Here is a 16201-nt window from a genome sequence, read left to right on the forward strand (position 1 = left end):
TCGAGTACTGGACAAGCATGATAACAATATCCAAAACCACCTCTCAATCTCATCAATCAACCACAACCAACAAGTCCACAAATCACACATAGCATATAACAAAATATATTCAGTCAAACATGGCAACTTAAACAAGCAATTAAGCATATAACTCATTAATTACTAACCAACCCTGAGTCGAGCTTGTCACTGGCAACGAGCGTACATGTTTGGTCGATCTCAAGGAACCATAAACCTTGGAACGCTCTGATACCAAGTTGTAACGCCCTACTTCCTTAGAGTCGTTACTGTGTGAGTTAAAAATGTGCCATTACCTCACTAATCAAGTTTTTAGTTTAAAAGTGTGACTAAAATGAAATAAAACTCATTTATTGACATTAATTCTAAGAATTTGGACATTCAGTGAAATCATAAAAAAGTTATACAGTTGGGATCCTAATAAAAATACTATTTATAAAATGTATTACAACTCAAAAATATAAGTACAGTTGACCTACGCGACAAAACAAGCCATCATATGATCCTTCCCAAAAATAACCCTAGTCATGGCCGCAAGGTAGGCCGGACATTTACCCATCGCTCCATGCTCTTCGTACTCATGGTTGGTCGACCTTTCCTTTGCCCTTACCTACACCATAAAGCACCCGTGAGCGTAAGCCCAGCAAGAAAACTCAACATATAACATATCACATAACATTCAACAGTATACAACAAAACAACCAACGGGCTATACACATAGCGGCCTACATCGTCCCATGCACACTACTAGGCTCTGGGGCAGGTGGATACATCACCCTAGAAGGGTCTCACCCTAGCGGCCTGCACTCAGCATGCATAAAGCTAATCCCGACCCCTTGCTGTACCCGACTTCATGCTTTTCTCGGCCTTCGCCATTCTTGGCCCTCGCCATTCATTCATAAACATTCACAACATTCACAGATATATACACACATATTAAACATAAAGGTTAGCAATACAAACAATAGGGCCATGCCCTACTCTACGGGTACAACAATTTTCTTACCTGTGTCCCGAGCACAATCCCCTAACCCGAGCCATCTTATTTTTGGTAGCACATCACTTAAGAACTCCAAAGTTAATCATGCTTGACCTAGAGTGGTCTCATGATGGGTGTGTTGGTATTAAATGATCAAATCAAAGGTACGCAACGAAATATATGGACCCATTTTAATAAAAAATAATACCAGCCAAGATCATACAAATATATAAATATTAAATCACATACAAATAGATCAGGGATTACCTCTTGTAGCTTATGAAGTGTCCTTGAGTCTTTTTGTATAAATCAATGATCTTCCTATCTAGTGTTCTGAGACCTTACACCCTGATCTTCCAGACCAATCCTCCAACACACAAGGATGTGTTGTGGCACGTAGGTTTCAAAAGGTTGATTTATGTGAATCTCTAGATGTACTCAACACATGAGATCTAGAGAGTTTTGACAAAGAGAATATTTAGAATAGTTTTCAGGTTTAGAGAAAACTATCGCTTTAGAGAAAGAGTCTGATTTTTTTCATTTTTTTAATACCATGCATATCAGATTTATAAAGATATTTAATATAATTAAATAATCTTCATTCAATTAAAATATAATTCCAATTAAAACTAATTAGATATTGTCATTTAATTAACTATTTCAATCATATTTAAAAAGAATAATAAAATGATTGATTAAACAAATTTATTTGAAATTCAAAATTCAAATCCACGGGATAAAATGCCTGATGCTAGGCATTACACACTATACTGTATAGTGTGTGTCGCCCTGCCCTATTATGGTTGCCCTAATTTTCTCATTTGTTTATTTAATCAACTTTTAAGACAAGATATTTATTCCAACATAAATATCAGTTAATTCAAAATAACTTTATCTTAAAATATCAATTTGAAATTAAATAAAAAAATATCATATTATAAATAAGATATTTATTATTTTCTCTCTTTACATTAATCCAAACAAGATTAATATTATTTTTAACCTATAGTTTTTTAAAATAAAAACTATATAGTTACATAATTAATTAATTCAAAATTAATGAGTTACCCATAATTATCAAATAATCATTTCCTAGCCCTGGAAAATTATTTCCTTTACAAGTTAGTCATTTATCTTAACAAATCTTTCTTTTGACATCCTTACCCTTGACAATGTAGGACAGAGGTGATCTGAGGACCATGGACCTATAATACGAAGCTCCAGTAAACCAGATTATTAATTAAACTCTTTAATCTAGTAATCTTATTTATTAATTCCATGATTACTCCACTATAAATATGGAATTGCACTCTGAGTATTTATACAATTATATTTACAGAGTTTTCTCTAGTAGTCCATTGATATAATCAATATATGTAGTTCTATCCTCCATTATTGGTTTATTAATTAGAGCTGCTCAAAATTATCATTTTACCCTTCTAATTACCTCTTCATCCTTAAGTACCATTAATTCACTAGCGAATAAGTAATCTATAATCTAATTATAGATTTGAGCTCCTTAAGGGAACCAATATTCGATCTGTTAGGAAAGCATGAATTCCAATATTGTAATTCATGTTCCCAGCCATTCATGATATTGAATCTCTAAAACAAAAGTCATTAGCGTCATTATTCTAAGAGACCTTAAGGACTGAATCAAAATATCCAATAAATATAAACATGAGTTCATGGATACTCAGGATTTAGATTGATCTACAAATGATCATCTATTATGACAAGAATTAAATTTTTACGTCAAACGACAAATTTATAAGGTTAATTAATTCTCATCAGTCTTGTTATATACAATCTCTATTATATAGAACACCTTTACTAAGATGTCTATCTACATCAGTAATCTGAATCTAGATTACTTGTATCTCGTATGCTTAGCAAACCGTACTATTAACCATTCATTAAAGATTCCTTACTTTAATATGTTATTGACTATTTTATTCATTATATATGATCTTAATTCTCTCGTACTAATACAAGATCATATTCTCATGAATGAATATGGAATTTTCTTGATATTATTATATAATTAATACAAACAATAATTTTAACATTCAAATATAATAAAATTGTACTTTTATTCAAAACCAATAAAATGTCTTTACATGCTTTTAGGGCATTAATCCTAACAATCTCTCACTTTCCCTCGAAGCAAGTGAGGCATTTCCCTTAATCCCATATTGCGCACGTGACCCATGGACGACTTTGCACGAAGTGTCTTGGTTAATAGGTCAACCAGGTTAGGTTCTGACGCAATCTTCATAACAGTCACATCACCTTGTGTAAAATCTCTCTTACCAGATCGTATTTCCTTTATATATGCTCTCTCTTGTGGCTTCTAGGTTCTTTGGAATTAGCTGCTGCTCCATTGTTGCCACAGTACAGGATTAGTGGCTTATCCATATCTCGAATAACTTCCAGATAAGTGTAGAACTTAATCAACCAAACCGCTTCTAGAGCTGCTTCACAAGTCGCTATGTATCCGACTTCCATGGTTGATTCAGCTATGCTAGATTGCTTAATGATTCTCTAGAGCACAGCTCCTCCACCAAGAGTGAATACTGACCTAGATGTCGATTTTCGACTGTCTTTGTCCGATTAGAAATCAGAATCAGTGTATCCAGTAGAGTTTAGCTCACCCCTTTAATATACCATCATATAGTCTCTCGTTGTCCTAAGATACCTGAGAATGTGCTTTATTGCAATCCAGTGTTAAAAACCAAGATTTGATTGCTAACGACTTACAATCCCAACTGCATAACATATGTTGGGCCAAGTACACAACATAGCATACATCAAACTCCCAACTGTTAAAGCATAGGGATACTTTCTCATATCCTCTTCCTCTTGAGGTGTCTTGGGACATTGTTCCTTAGAGAGAGCAATTCCATGTATGGTCGGTAATTGACCTTTCTTGGAATTCTCCATAGAGAATCTTTCTAGCACCTTATCTATTTAATTAGCCTAAGGAAATGTCAAGAGCTTGTTCTTCCTATCCCTTAGGATTTGGATTCTCAGAACATAGCTCACCTTGCCCAAATCTTTCATTTGGAACTTTTTAGCTAACCATTTCTCTACGTTTGACAATCTCTCTACATTGTTCCCAATGAGCAAAATATCATCAACAAAAAGAACTAAGAAAACCACCACTTTTAATTTGTTGTATTTATACACACATGCTTCGTCGACATTTTGTTCAAATCCATATGTTTTAATTGTTTCATCAAAAGTGATATTCCAAGATCTAGATGCTTGCTTTAATCCATAAATGGATTGCAGCAACTGTCACACCTTTTGATCTTCCCCTATCGGTTTTACCATATAGATACTTTAATCAAGATAGCCATTCAGAAATGTTGTCTTGACGTCCATTTTCCATATCTCATAATCATTGGCAATCGATATGGATAAGAGGATACGAATGGATTTGAGCATGGCCACAAGAGAAAATGTTTCTTCATAATTAACACCTTCTCGATGAGTGTAACCTTTGGCTGCAAGCCTCACTTTGAAGTTCTCTACTTTCCCATCTAAACCTCTTTTATTATTGTATATCCACTTACACCCTATGGGCCTGACATCTTTAGGTGGATCCAAAAGTTCCCAAATAGAATCGGAATACATCGATTCCATTTCTTGGTTCTTTCTTATTGGCATTTCTCCATTTTAGGATCATCCATTGCCTTTTTAAAGGTTGATTGATCGTCCTTTTCTATATCAGAAACAAGGACATGTGCCTCATGTTCGTAGCGAACATGTTATCTCACAATCCTCCCACTACGGTGTTACACTTGGTTACTTTTTCATGAATCACGGTTTCCTCAGTTTTTCGTTTATCATTTAATGATGAAGATGATTGTGATGGAATCTTACCAGCTGTGAGTTCCTCCAATATTACCTTGCTCTAGGGTTTATAGTTATTCATAAAATCATGTTCAAGGAAGGTCGCATTTGTTGAAACAAATACCTTTCGATCATTGGGACTATAGAACTAACCAACTCTTGTTTTTAGAGTGCAGCCAACAAAAATGCACACTTCCGAACTTGATTGAAGTTTCCGTGACTTAGGTCTAAGAAGATGAGCAAGATAGCCCCAAATGAGGAAATGGTGCAAACTCAGTTTGTTTCCATTCCACAGTTCCAATGGAATTTTGCTAATGGTCTTAGATGGGACTACATGTTGGGAAAGTTATATAGGATCTTTATTTATTTTCATGTAGATCTAATATTAAAAAAATTAATATCAGATAACCTAGAACATGTTTCTAAAATTGAATTCAAAGAGAAATAATGATAAGAATACTTACATTATATGCAGCAAAGTGGATGAGTACTTCCTTCAGTTTCCCTAACCCTTGTATCCTTTCTGTCGCAGAGTATTACCAAGAAACTTAACCGATCTTCAATTTTCTTCACAGTCTTCCAAAGTATTCTTAGAATCACCTAGACTAGAGTGGGCAATTCTCAACACATGAGATAGATACAGAGAGAAGAAGAGAAAAGAACAATAAGGCTTAGAATATGACTTATGTTTAGAGAGAATCTAAAACCTATCAAGAAAACAGTGTCTGTCATCTGATTTCATCTCTCACACAACATTCCTTTTATAGACTCATTTAGGTCATTTATTTAACTAAAAAATCAATAAAATAATAGCCAATTAATAGCCTTAGGTTAAAATTATCATGGGCTTTAGGCCCGTGAAATTTCCCATTTGATTATAAGCCCATTGGACTTAAAATCAAGGCCTGTCACTACAAGAAAAAATGCTTTTAATAACACCAAAAATGTGTTATCAAAACATACCATAACACTTTTTGATGTGTTAAGACCGACTATGTTATTGTAGGTCAGGGTACCTTGCATAACACTTTATCACTGTTATACAGATGTGTTATTATAATGTCAACGATAACACACTTTCTGTGTTGTTTTAACAAATAGATAAGTGTTTAATTATATTATTTATAGTCGATTATATAACACATTTCAATACTTATAAATTTGTGTTATACTACACTTTAGTATAACACATTTTTTGTGTTATATAATGAAATTTGCATAACAAAATTCTTTACTTATAAAAAGTGTTATTGTAATAGATATTATAACACATTTTTCGTATTATTTTAATATTTAGATAAGTTTAAATTCTCATTATATATTCATTTATATAATACTAATTTATTCTATTATATTTTTATTTTTTATTTATATAATTAAAATTAGCTTTCTAATATATACTAGCATCATCAAATGAACTTGATTTTCAAATAACAAAAAGTAAAAACATTCAACATTGTATTAACAATCCACAAATTAGTTTAAAACATTCAACGCTGTCATCAACAACAAAATGTTCTTTAAGTATTCAAGTAGTCTTAAATATTCAACATATTGAAAAGTTACTACTTTCAGCACAAAATATTATACAGCTGCCCAACACAAAGCCTTCAAAATTAAGTATCCTTTTCTATTTTGCTTGCACATCTGCAAAACAAACAAGGAAATATTTTATTGTTATTATCTAGCATCACAAATTACTTCAAGAAAAATGATATGGAAATTATTTCCAAGAGAGGACACAGCATACAATGTTCCAAAAGGAAATTTTTGAGTGGTTTGCTTCTATTGATAAGTGAGATGTATTTTAATGCACATAAGTCATATCACAACAAAGTAATATCTCAAATTGAGGTTATGGGTGCAAAATTACAGAAATTTTAGCTTGGATCATGATACCACGGAAAGAAATAAAACACTCTTTTTTTGTAGTGTGACTTCAGCATGATTCTTACCAATTGGGAGGTCTAAAACATAAGCCCACTTTTCCTAGTGCCAAATGAACTGAACTTTTGATCTGCACGGTCAGGAATCCATTAATAGATGCAGTTTACCAAACAACCAACCTTTCTTTACAAGAAAGAACAATCATGCAGATAACAAGATTAAACTAATTTACTACTGTCTAAATTTTGACACCTAACACCTCATATAATCCAGATAAAACATATCAAAAACTAAATAAATAACTACTGCATGCAAGGAAAAGTAAAAGTATGTCCTCTCCCAAGCAAAGCAGACATTGATATGCATCTAACCACATTTCCAAATATAGCCAACTACTCCAATAAAAAATAAATCAAAACAATGAAGTACATATAATACAATAACTTGCCTAGACAAAAATATGAAATTCTGATACTGTATTATAAAAAATAAAAACTGACTTTTTAGTTCTCAAGCACATCTCACATCTCAATTTTCTTTTGGTAGCTAAATCTATTTATGCCTAAATACATAATTGAAAACTTTATGTATTATTTTGGGCATTACCGTTTTATTTTGGTAGCAAAGAAAAAACATTTACCTACTAATTTTTTGGTAGCTAAAAATAAAGTGGTCTGTCTTACCCAATCATGAGCTCCTCGAGCTTCGGCCAGTCCATAGGTGAGACCTGATTACACTCCACCAGCCAGTCCAACCATATATATATATATATGTATATTTTTATAAGCAAGAACACAAACATAGTGAGTTTTAAATGGTTTTCAAGTAATTAAGAACATTGAGCTAATGAAGCTGCTCTCACACTCACCCCATTGTAATGATTCTTTTCCTGTGCTCTTCACCTGACAAAGTGCAGAATTATTAACACATATTAGTTTATATTAATAAGAAGATTAATGGAATATGTATGAGTATAAATATACAAAGAACTCACCATGGCTTTAAGAAACTTTCTGTTGGTTTCACCTGAAATGCTCAGAGTATCACCATCTAGAATAGTTGGTAATATTAGTAGCTTATTTTTATTGTTATATCTATCAATATACTGATATGTATATATACATAGACTCTTGGTATTGGGATTCATAATAAGTTTAGGCATCTCAAGACTCTAAATCTTGAAACAAAAGGTATAATAGTGAAAGTAGGAATCGACTCTTCTTGGTAGCTGATGAGACTTCTGAGGTAATACTACCCACACTACTAGAAGAAGAATCAAGTCCTGCATTTATTTACTGGAAAACTAATTAATACCTGACCTACCTAGATATATAATCATCTATATATAAGAAATGGTTATAAACTCAGATTTATTCTTACAATCGATGGCCTTTTATAACTTTATTTATCATAGATCTATGACTCAAACCAAAAGTAAATGGAATGTTCAGATATCTCAACCAATATATAAATATATATACAAAAAGTGAGTTCTATAGCATATGGAAAGTTCAGAATTCTCAGCCAATTTTCTATCATCATCCAAAAACAGAAAAATCAGAACTAAGACAAAAACATAAGCAAATGCTAAATCTATATTATATACAAAATTTGAGTTCTAAAGGAAAAGAGTTTGGAAAAGAAGCTTATTTACTTACTTGAAATGAACAAAAAGTTCTAAGCTTTCTTCTTCAACTTCTGGGGCCAAGGCTAAGCTTGGGTGCCAGCCGTGGACTTCATCTGATAGTCAATGCAATGAAACAACCAACAAATTAAAACTAACCCATATAATATTGACTAAAAAGAAGACCAAAAAATACTCAATATAAATAGAATAAATATACTAGCATAGTAACTCATCTGGGACTCATTCTCCAAAATAGCTTACCCACATTATAAGAAAACTTATTGAGATTACAATTTCTAAATTTACACTTTCAATACAGCCCAAATATGGTCCAAAAAATTAATTTCCTCTAGTATGTAAATAAATTACAAATATGGTCCAAATAGTAGAGATGCCCAAATTTATTTTAAATACAAAGCTAAGGCAAGAACTCTCATGTACAATTGAAGAAACCCATTCAGTTGCTTCTTTCAAGATCATTTTAATTTTCAATCTGATTTTCAAAAAAGAAGAATAAGGCATAACCAAGCTATCATTAGATAAAAGCAAAACTGGTATCTTAAAGGAATATCCTGCAATCTTGCACCTGCACAGTAGTCCTTCTATTGTAAAGATGGTACATTTTGTCAAGTCTGTCATTCGTGCTATTGAAAGTAACACCATAAAGTTTGCTTACCAAGTCTTGTTCGCATCTCCTCTACAAGATCATACATCTTTTCAACAGGTATAGACAAATCATATTTGTAAACTTCCCCTGATTTTTGCAATGCTTCTGGTAAACCCTGCATCAATATAGCGTAAGACGTTTTTCTTTATTGTTTCTTTGTATTTTAAATGCAAAGTAAAGATGAAAAATCAATAAAACATTTGTTTCCAAATTTCTGTGTAATTGAGAATGAATCATGGCTATTGGAACTAATATTTTCTATCAAACTAAACAGATTAAAAACAAGGCAATGGTCAACCCATATTATAATCACTATTGATAAGCTAAAGGCAAAATGATACCTCACGTAAACGCCAAAATGATAATGCTTGGTTAATGTCTTATGCTAGAGCACCATCAGAAACCAAGCCAACTTCCATTGCATGAATTAAGAAAGCTTTAAGTTTTTCTCTGGAAATGCCCAAACAAGACAGTAAAGTCTTATTAGTATGGACATGCCATCTGTTGTAAAGGAATTTAGGGGGAAAATAACATTTTTTTAAGAGAAAACATTGCACCGAGAAGGATGTTATGGAAAGTTATTTCATAAAATTGTAAAATAAATAAAGAGAAGAAAAGTGGAAAAAGAAAGTAAAGGACAATACTTGTCAGAAGACTCGCTACTGCCTGTCGTTTCAATCAATACATAAAAGTTGTGCAATGAAGGAGGCAATGGATTTCAAACTCCTTCCATCTCAAGAATTTTCTTTGTCTCAATTGCAACCAAATATCTAAAAGTAACAATACATATGTCTTTTATAAGTTGCTTGGATGTGAAAATTTTCTTTGTCATAAACCTGTCATAAATTTTAGTTCAATTTTTGTCCATGTTTTTCCCTATACCTCTTTTTTTCCAGTTACCAAACAAGAATAACAAAGCCTTAAATAAATAAAGAGAAAATAGTAAACATAAGTCCTAACCTCGATCGAATAATGTATGTTCCAGAGATTACAACAGATGATGCTCGCCCATGGTATGCAATGGGAAGGTGAAACCTGGACACCAATGAAAAGATTTCTTCATGAACTTGAAAGAGTACAATTATATAAATATGTATATATACGTACACACACATGTACATATGCTGTATTGAGCCAAAAGCCTTAAACTATACAATAACAACAATACCAGTTGAGTGGAATCGCGTTCAATTTCACTTTTAATGTCTTTTATAAGTTGCTTGGATGTGCACTATTGCATGATCATAATTATTATGGTAACCTAATAAAGTTCATTCATATATCATAGCTACAAATAAAAATACATCTGATTTATTAAAAATAATTAATTCAACAACACAACTCTGAATATATATTGTTGATTCTATCACATTTCAGTTGAAAGACATTACATTAAAGAAGGCTAATTTATTTAAGAAGAAAACAACAGAAACAAAAGCTATCATAGTTAAAAACTCTTTGTATGTATCAACTACTAGGCCTAATATTAAAAGGATGATGCTTCTTATATCTTTCTTTAGTTTTAATTAATTTAAAGCACATTATCCTCCGTTTATTAATTATAAAAATATACAATTATATGCTTAGATGCATAAGTAATAGAATTTTTTATACATTAGTTGAAAACAGAATCAAACGATAGATGCATGCTCTTTTAGAAGACCTTGCTCAGCAGAATCACCACCCTCTTCCAAGTCTAATCTTGTTCTATCAAACTCTCTAAAATCATCAAGAAGTGAAGCATGTTCTTTCTCAGCCCTGAGGCTAGAGCGGAGACGATAAAACTCCGGCACTTCAAGAAATACAAAAACAAAAAGCTCATGGGAGCATATAGTAGTAAACTGACAATGCAAACAAAAGAATTGGAAGAACCCCTGTAGAAAAACAGCCACAAACAAGAGAAATAAAGCATCAAAATATCACAATTTGTTCAAAACAGACGCGATACCATCTTTTTTAGATTCACAACAATAAATATATATTTATAAACATCAATTTTATATATATATATTATATACTAAAGGTACTTAATGCTTAATAATTTTTTTTAATATTCATTTTCTTAATCTATTATATACATAAAACACTTAATTCTAACTTAGAGAATCTAATTCTAACTCATCATAATTTATATATATATAATTATTATTTTTTTGAAGATATTAATCCATAAAATTTTAAATTTTACAACAAAGAAATATCAGAGAAACAATAAGGTGTTAAACAAAAAAAATCATTACATAAAAATTATAGACAGTGTAAAGAGAAACTTTTCTAAAAAGTTGTGTACTGTTATGAAATACCTTGTTTAATTTGTAGAGATTTTCATAACAGTAATACAAATAGTAAGAAAAGGCAGGATTAAAGGCATTGGTTCACTAATCTAGAGTGGGCATATGTTTTGTGGGGGTTCTTTCAGGCTTTCTTTCATCATCCACTAAATCCAACCCAACAACCTGAAAATTCCAAACCAATTAAAAGTTGGACATCATATGATAGTATGAGTGGAGATACGTAAAATGCAAGGATAAATACAAGACACCATTTTTCAGCATTTTAGTGCATTTGTAAAAAAGAGACAACTCTTGCACATCAAAGCAATCACTGATTACTTATTAACACAACTACAGAACTTGACACCGTGATCCTCAACTGTGTATTGACAATATGATTGCCACTCAATAATAGATATTACTAGTATACTTGAATAGGCTTATCATAAAGAGAAGAGGCCAAAACTAAATAACGTATTAACAGAACTATTAGCATCCATAAAAACTACTTCAACAAAAAACAACATGGACAAAGTTATCAATTCAACTCTCCCACATCACAGATTATATTTATTTTCTTTCCCTTATAGTAAAAATTGTGGTGCCACACTAGATCATATTACATAGACTAACAAAAATAAAAGAAACTAAGTTAGCTCTACTAAAGATTATGTCTCCTACTAATTAGCTCAGTATGCAAACTAGCAAAAGAAAATGCAAGTCAGGGCCTAAATTTGTGTAAAGCCTTTCCTTTGATGTATACTATACTATGAGCATATAAAAATTAAAGTGCTAACAATTATTAGAAGAATATAAAAGATGAAAGATCAAACTTTATTATGGGAAGCAAGAACATCCCAAAAAAATGGGGAAGAGAAAGAAAATGATTAGAAGCAAGTACTACAACAAACTGTATTATCAAAATGAAACAAAGATTGAAGGAATAAAAAAACACTGTTATGTAGTCTTATTCCTCTTGCTCTCGGCAAGAAAGTAATTTCAAAATAGAACCAATAGAAAGAGAAGGGGAAAATTTTTATCCAGGCTTATCATTTTTTATAAAGTAAACATAAAGATCATACCTTGAATAAGATTGTCATGCTTTAGGAAAAATCTCCATGAGCCAACTTTGGCCACAGGGATTGTATTTGAGATTAAACTTGTCAAAACGATGAAATGTGCTATTGTCTGCGTGACCATCCAAAAGGTCAACATTTAGGTCATACCATGTCCAAGGAGATGGAAATAAAGGTTACACAGTGTCCAAACATAAATAGAACACTCACATATATTAGATGAGTACAAGTTAAAAGGAAGATGAAATGATACCTCAGATCCAGACTCTCAAAAACTTCTTTCAAGGTCAAGTATGTCCCATCTCGAAATATTACAACCTAGAAAGGAACATGCCAGAAAGACAAAGCTTCAGTGACTACACAAATCAAGGCAGTTTCCCCAACACAAACAAGATCAAATCTCCCACATCAGAGTTGGAAACTTTTCAAGTTAGCCAAGGTGAAATTGTACATTCTTTGTTTTAACAGAGAGAGAAAGAGGGAGAGAGAGAGAGAGTACCCATTCTCCTGCAAACTCATGGCTCTCCGGAACTACTCCAAACAACTCATCATCTTCTAGCTCGAGCTCCTCTCCATTAATGATACATAATACTCTTGAGAAAATGAGAAAGGACTAGACAAGGGTAATAAACACAAATACAAAATTACTGCAAAATGGTATGAAATGGAATCACTTGTAAAATAAATTTGATATATGTACGTACGTGTCGTTATTGTCACAGTAGCTATATAGACGAGAGTGGACGTGGTGGACTTTGTAGAAATCCTCTCCTCCTTCGTCCAACCTTTCTTTAAATTCCCTAGGTATAGATATGATCTTCATTTCCTTAAGCACAGTAGTGTATCTTAATCCATCCGGAACTCTCCTCAATCAACAACTTGTAATCTCCAAAAAGCGACAGAGGCGTGGATTGGGTTTTGAGAGAATAGGGCTAGGCAGAAATCGTGGGTTTCCCTCTATTTTAACATTACTCAGCAATTTTTTTCCCCTCCCTTTTAAGTTTACCGCTTTCTTAGTTCCCTATTATAACACTTTTCCAATAACTTATAATTATGTATTATAGAAAGTGGTATATGGCGTAGTGTGTATTACTTTCTATTGATTTAATTAATTAAATCCTTCATCAAATTAATTATTTATAATTTGAACCTTGATTTAAACTTATTTATTAATTTAGATACCAATTTATCTTAATTAATAAATCTGCCCTAATTTCTACTTTCTTCTCTAAATTATATAACTCTGTGAAACTATCCAAAATTGACCTGGTCAACTTTGATAATTCTTATAGATAAATAAATCAATTAATTGAAACTATCAAGTTGATTTTATTGAAGGTACAGTGGGGACCATGGGCCTATGAAATCAAACTCCAATAAGTTATCATAAATCTAATAAATAAATTTATTAACTTATTAATTCCTCGTGACTCCACTAAAGACTCGGAATTACACTCTTGAATTCATAGAACGCTCTATAAAAAATATAGATACGCTATTAATTATCCATTGTTACAACCATAATTTTAACTCAATCCTCCATAGACGGTCTAGAATGAGATGGGACTAAAATACCATTTTACCCCTCATTGTATTTTATCCTTGAAACACTTAGTTCCTTGTAAAATGATATTTTAGTAAACTAATATTAATTACTGAAATGAGATCTCTATCATTCAACACCTTGAACCAAACTAAAAGGAAACCATCATTTCACTTCTTCATCAGAAGCTATAGATGTTCATATCTATGATTAACACTCCCACTCAATTATACCACTGAGTACCCAAGACGTAAGTATGGGCTAGTCCGTAGGGTAAGCTGGTAACGAACAAGTCAAAGAACTCAAATAATACAATTAGTTAGAATACTAACCACTCAGAATTAAGATTGAATTGACCTATGGTCAACTATATGATATGACTAGAATAGATAATAACTGTATGTTAACTTATCCTTAAAATAATGCTCGAATGATGAATGAAATGGCAGAGTACTAGGTCTTATTTATAGAGTTCAAGGAGTGAAACTAACCCCTTTTAATTTGCATAAATAAATGAATATAAAATGAAAAAGGATTTGAATATTCGTTAAATAGATGCCCATAACTCGGTCAAAATCGTTCAAAGGCAGGTCCAAGTGGTTAAGGCTATTTTCAAATTTAAAATCCTCAAGATTTTAAAATTAACTCCTAGGGGCGATATATCGCCTACCCTGGGCGATATATCACCTAGACCATTTTCCCGAGCCCTGTTTGTTCGTTTGTGCGAAGTTGATGTATTTTATGTATCTTCCGTAGGCGATATATCGGCCCCTATAGCTGCGATATATCGACATACGTTGATATATCAAACACGTATTTGCACTTTTTTAGCATATTTTGAATTGATTAAACAGCTTTGACTGAGTCAAAACGTGATTCTAATAGCTACTGGAAGGTTCTAGAGCTTCTAGATCTTTCTTTTATTTAAACTATTCATCAAAAAATACTTAAATCCTTAACAACCATGATTATGACAAGTGTGATGCTCTTATTAATTCTATCTAAACCTTAGGTTATAATAAATAATATTTCTAAAACCAGCAATATTAATCAAACCATATGTTATAATTAATATCTCTAAACTATACGTTAAACTTATAAAATCCATATCTGTTGCTATGAGTTTCCAACTAAGTCCTGGCTTGAACCAAAATCAACGGAAACTAACATACTAGAAACTAATACTAACTACTACTACTATTGAGCTAACTAAAAATTCTGGGACACTACTGGGTATAACCCTTTGCCACTAATCGAGCTTTATATGTCTCGATATTTCCATCAACAACTCATTTCTTCTTGTAGATCCACTTGCACCCAATGGCCCTAAAGTCACTAGGTGCTTCCATTCCATTTCTTGTTTCATGGCTTCGAGCCATCGTTCCTTTTCAAGGCTAGTCATTGCCTGTTTGAAAGACAATTGATCATCATCACCAGTGTCACCAACAACTATATTGGTTTCCTCATCCAAACCATAGTGAATTGGGATCCTAGAAACCCTCCCACTGCAATGAGGCTCCGTGATTGTTTGCTCAGGAATAGTGTGGTATTTTCTTCATTTAAATCAACTTGCGGTTGTTGGACATGAAGAGTGGGAATTTCATCATCAACTCGTGTTGATGACGATGGAACATTGGTTGGAGTCCATTTTTAATCATCTCCTCTAAAACTACTTTTCTGCGTGGTTTGAAGTTTTGGACATAGTCATTTTCCATAAAAGTAGCATTCGTAGAAGTAAACACTTTCTTTTCTGAATGACTACAGAAAAGTCCACCCCGAGTACCTTTTGGATAGCCAACAAACATGCAAACTTCAGTTTACGATTCTAGCTTTCCTTCCTTTTTCCTCAAGACGTGGGCGGGACACCCCTTGATTCTATAATGGCGTAAACGAGGTTCATGACCATTTTAGCGTTCTAAAGGTGTTTTGGGGATTGGTTTAGATGGCACGACATTGAGAATGTCGTTTACGGTTTCAATTACATGTCCACGGAACGAAGTTGGTAGATATGACAAACTAAGCATGCATCTAACCATTTCCAATAATGTTCTGCTCCGGCGTTCCGCTACACCATTTTGTTGCAGAGTACCCGGGGCAGTAAGTTGTGATAAAATCGCAAGTTCAGCTAAATGATCTTGGAACAACATATCCAAATATTCTCCACCCCTATCAGATCGCAAGATCTTTAACGTTTTACCTAATTGGTTCTGATCCATCTCTAAGAATTCTTGAAACTTTGAAAATATTTCTGATTTTTTATGCATTAGGTAAAG

At 32.5% G+C, this 16201-nt stretch overlaps 2 long non-coding RNA genes across 4 annotated transcripts; both read right to left on the bottom strand.

Annotated features, from left to right (window-relative positions):
• Nucleotides 1-7982: 7982 nt before the first annotated feature.
• On the bottom strand, nucleotides 7983-9866 carry LOC133780481 (uncharacterized). The gene is made up of 5 exons (XR_009869351.1): nucleotides 9681-9866; nucleotides 9378-9486; nucleotides 9046-9151; nucleotides 8401-8482; nucleotides 7983-8024 (listed from the first exon to the last, which is right to left on the bottom strand). It is a non-coding gene; the product is annotated as an uncharacterized LOC133780481 (long non-coding RNA).
• Nucleotides 9867-9996: 130 nt separating this feature from the next.
• On the bottom strand, nucleotides 9997-13053 carry LOC133780482 (uncharacterized). Of its 3 annotated transcripts, XR_009869353.1 has the most exons (5): nucleotides 12885-13053; nucleotides 12639-12703; nucleotides 12392-12497; nucleotides 11340-11492; nucleotides 10855-10910 (listed from the first exon to the last, which is right to left on the bottom strand). It is a non-coding gene; the product is annotated as an uncharacterized LOC133780482 (long non-coding RNA). The 3 variants fall into 3 exon arrangements; XR_009869354.1 differs by lacking the exons at nucleotides 10855-10910; nucleotides 11340-11492 and adding an exon at nucleotides 9997-10071 and having other exon boundaries at nucleotides 12885-13043; XR_009869352.1 differs by lacking the exon at nucleotides 10855-10910 and having other exon boundaries at nucleotides 11235-11492; nucleotides 12885-13035.
• Nucleotides 13054-16201: the final 3148 nt, after the last annotated feature.

Source organism: Humulus lupulus, chromosome 5 (genome assembly GCF_963169125.1).
Source record: "Humulus lupulus chromosome 5, drHumLupu1.1, whole genome shotgun sequence".
NCBI lineage: Eukaryota > Viridiplantae > Streptophyta > Magnoliopsida > Rosales > Cannabaceae > Humulus > Humulus lupulus.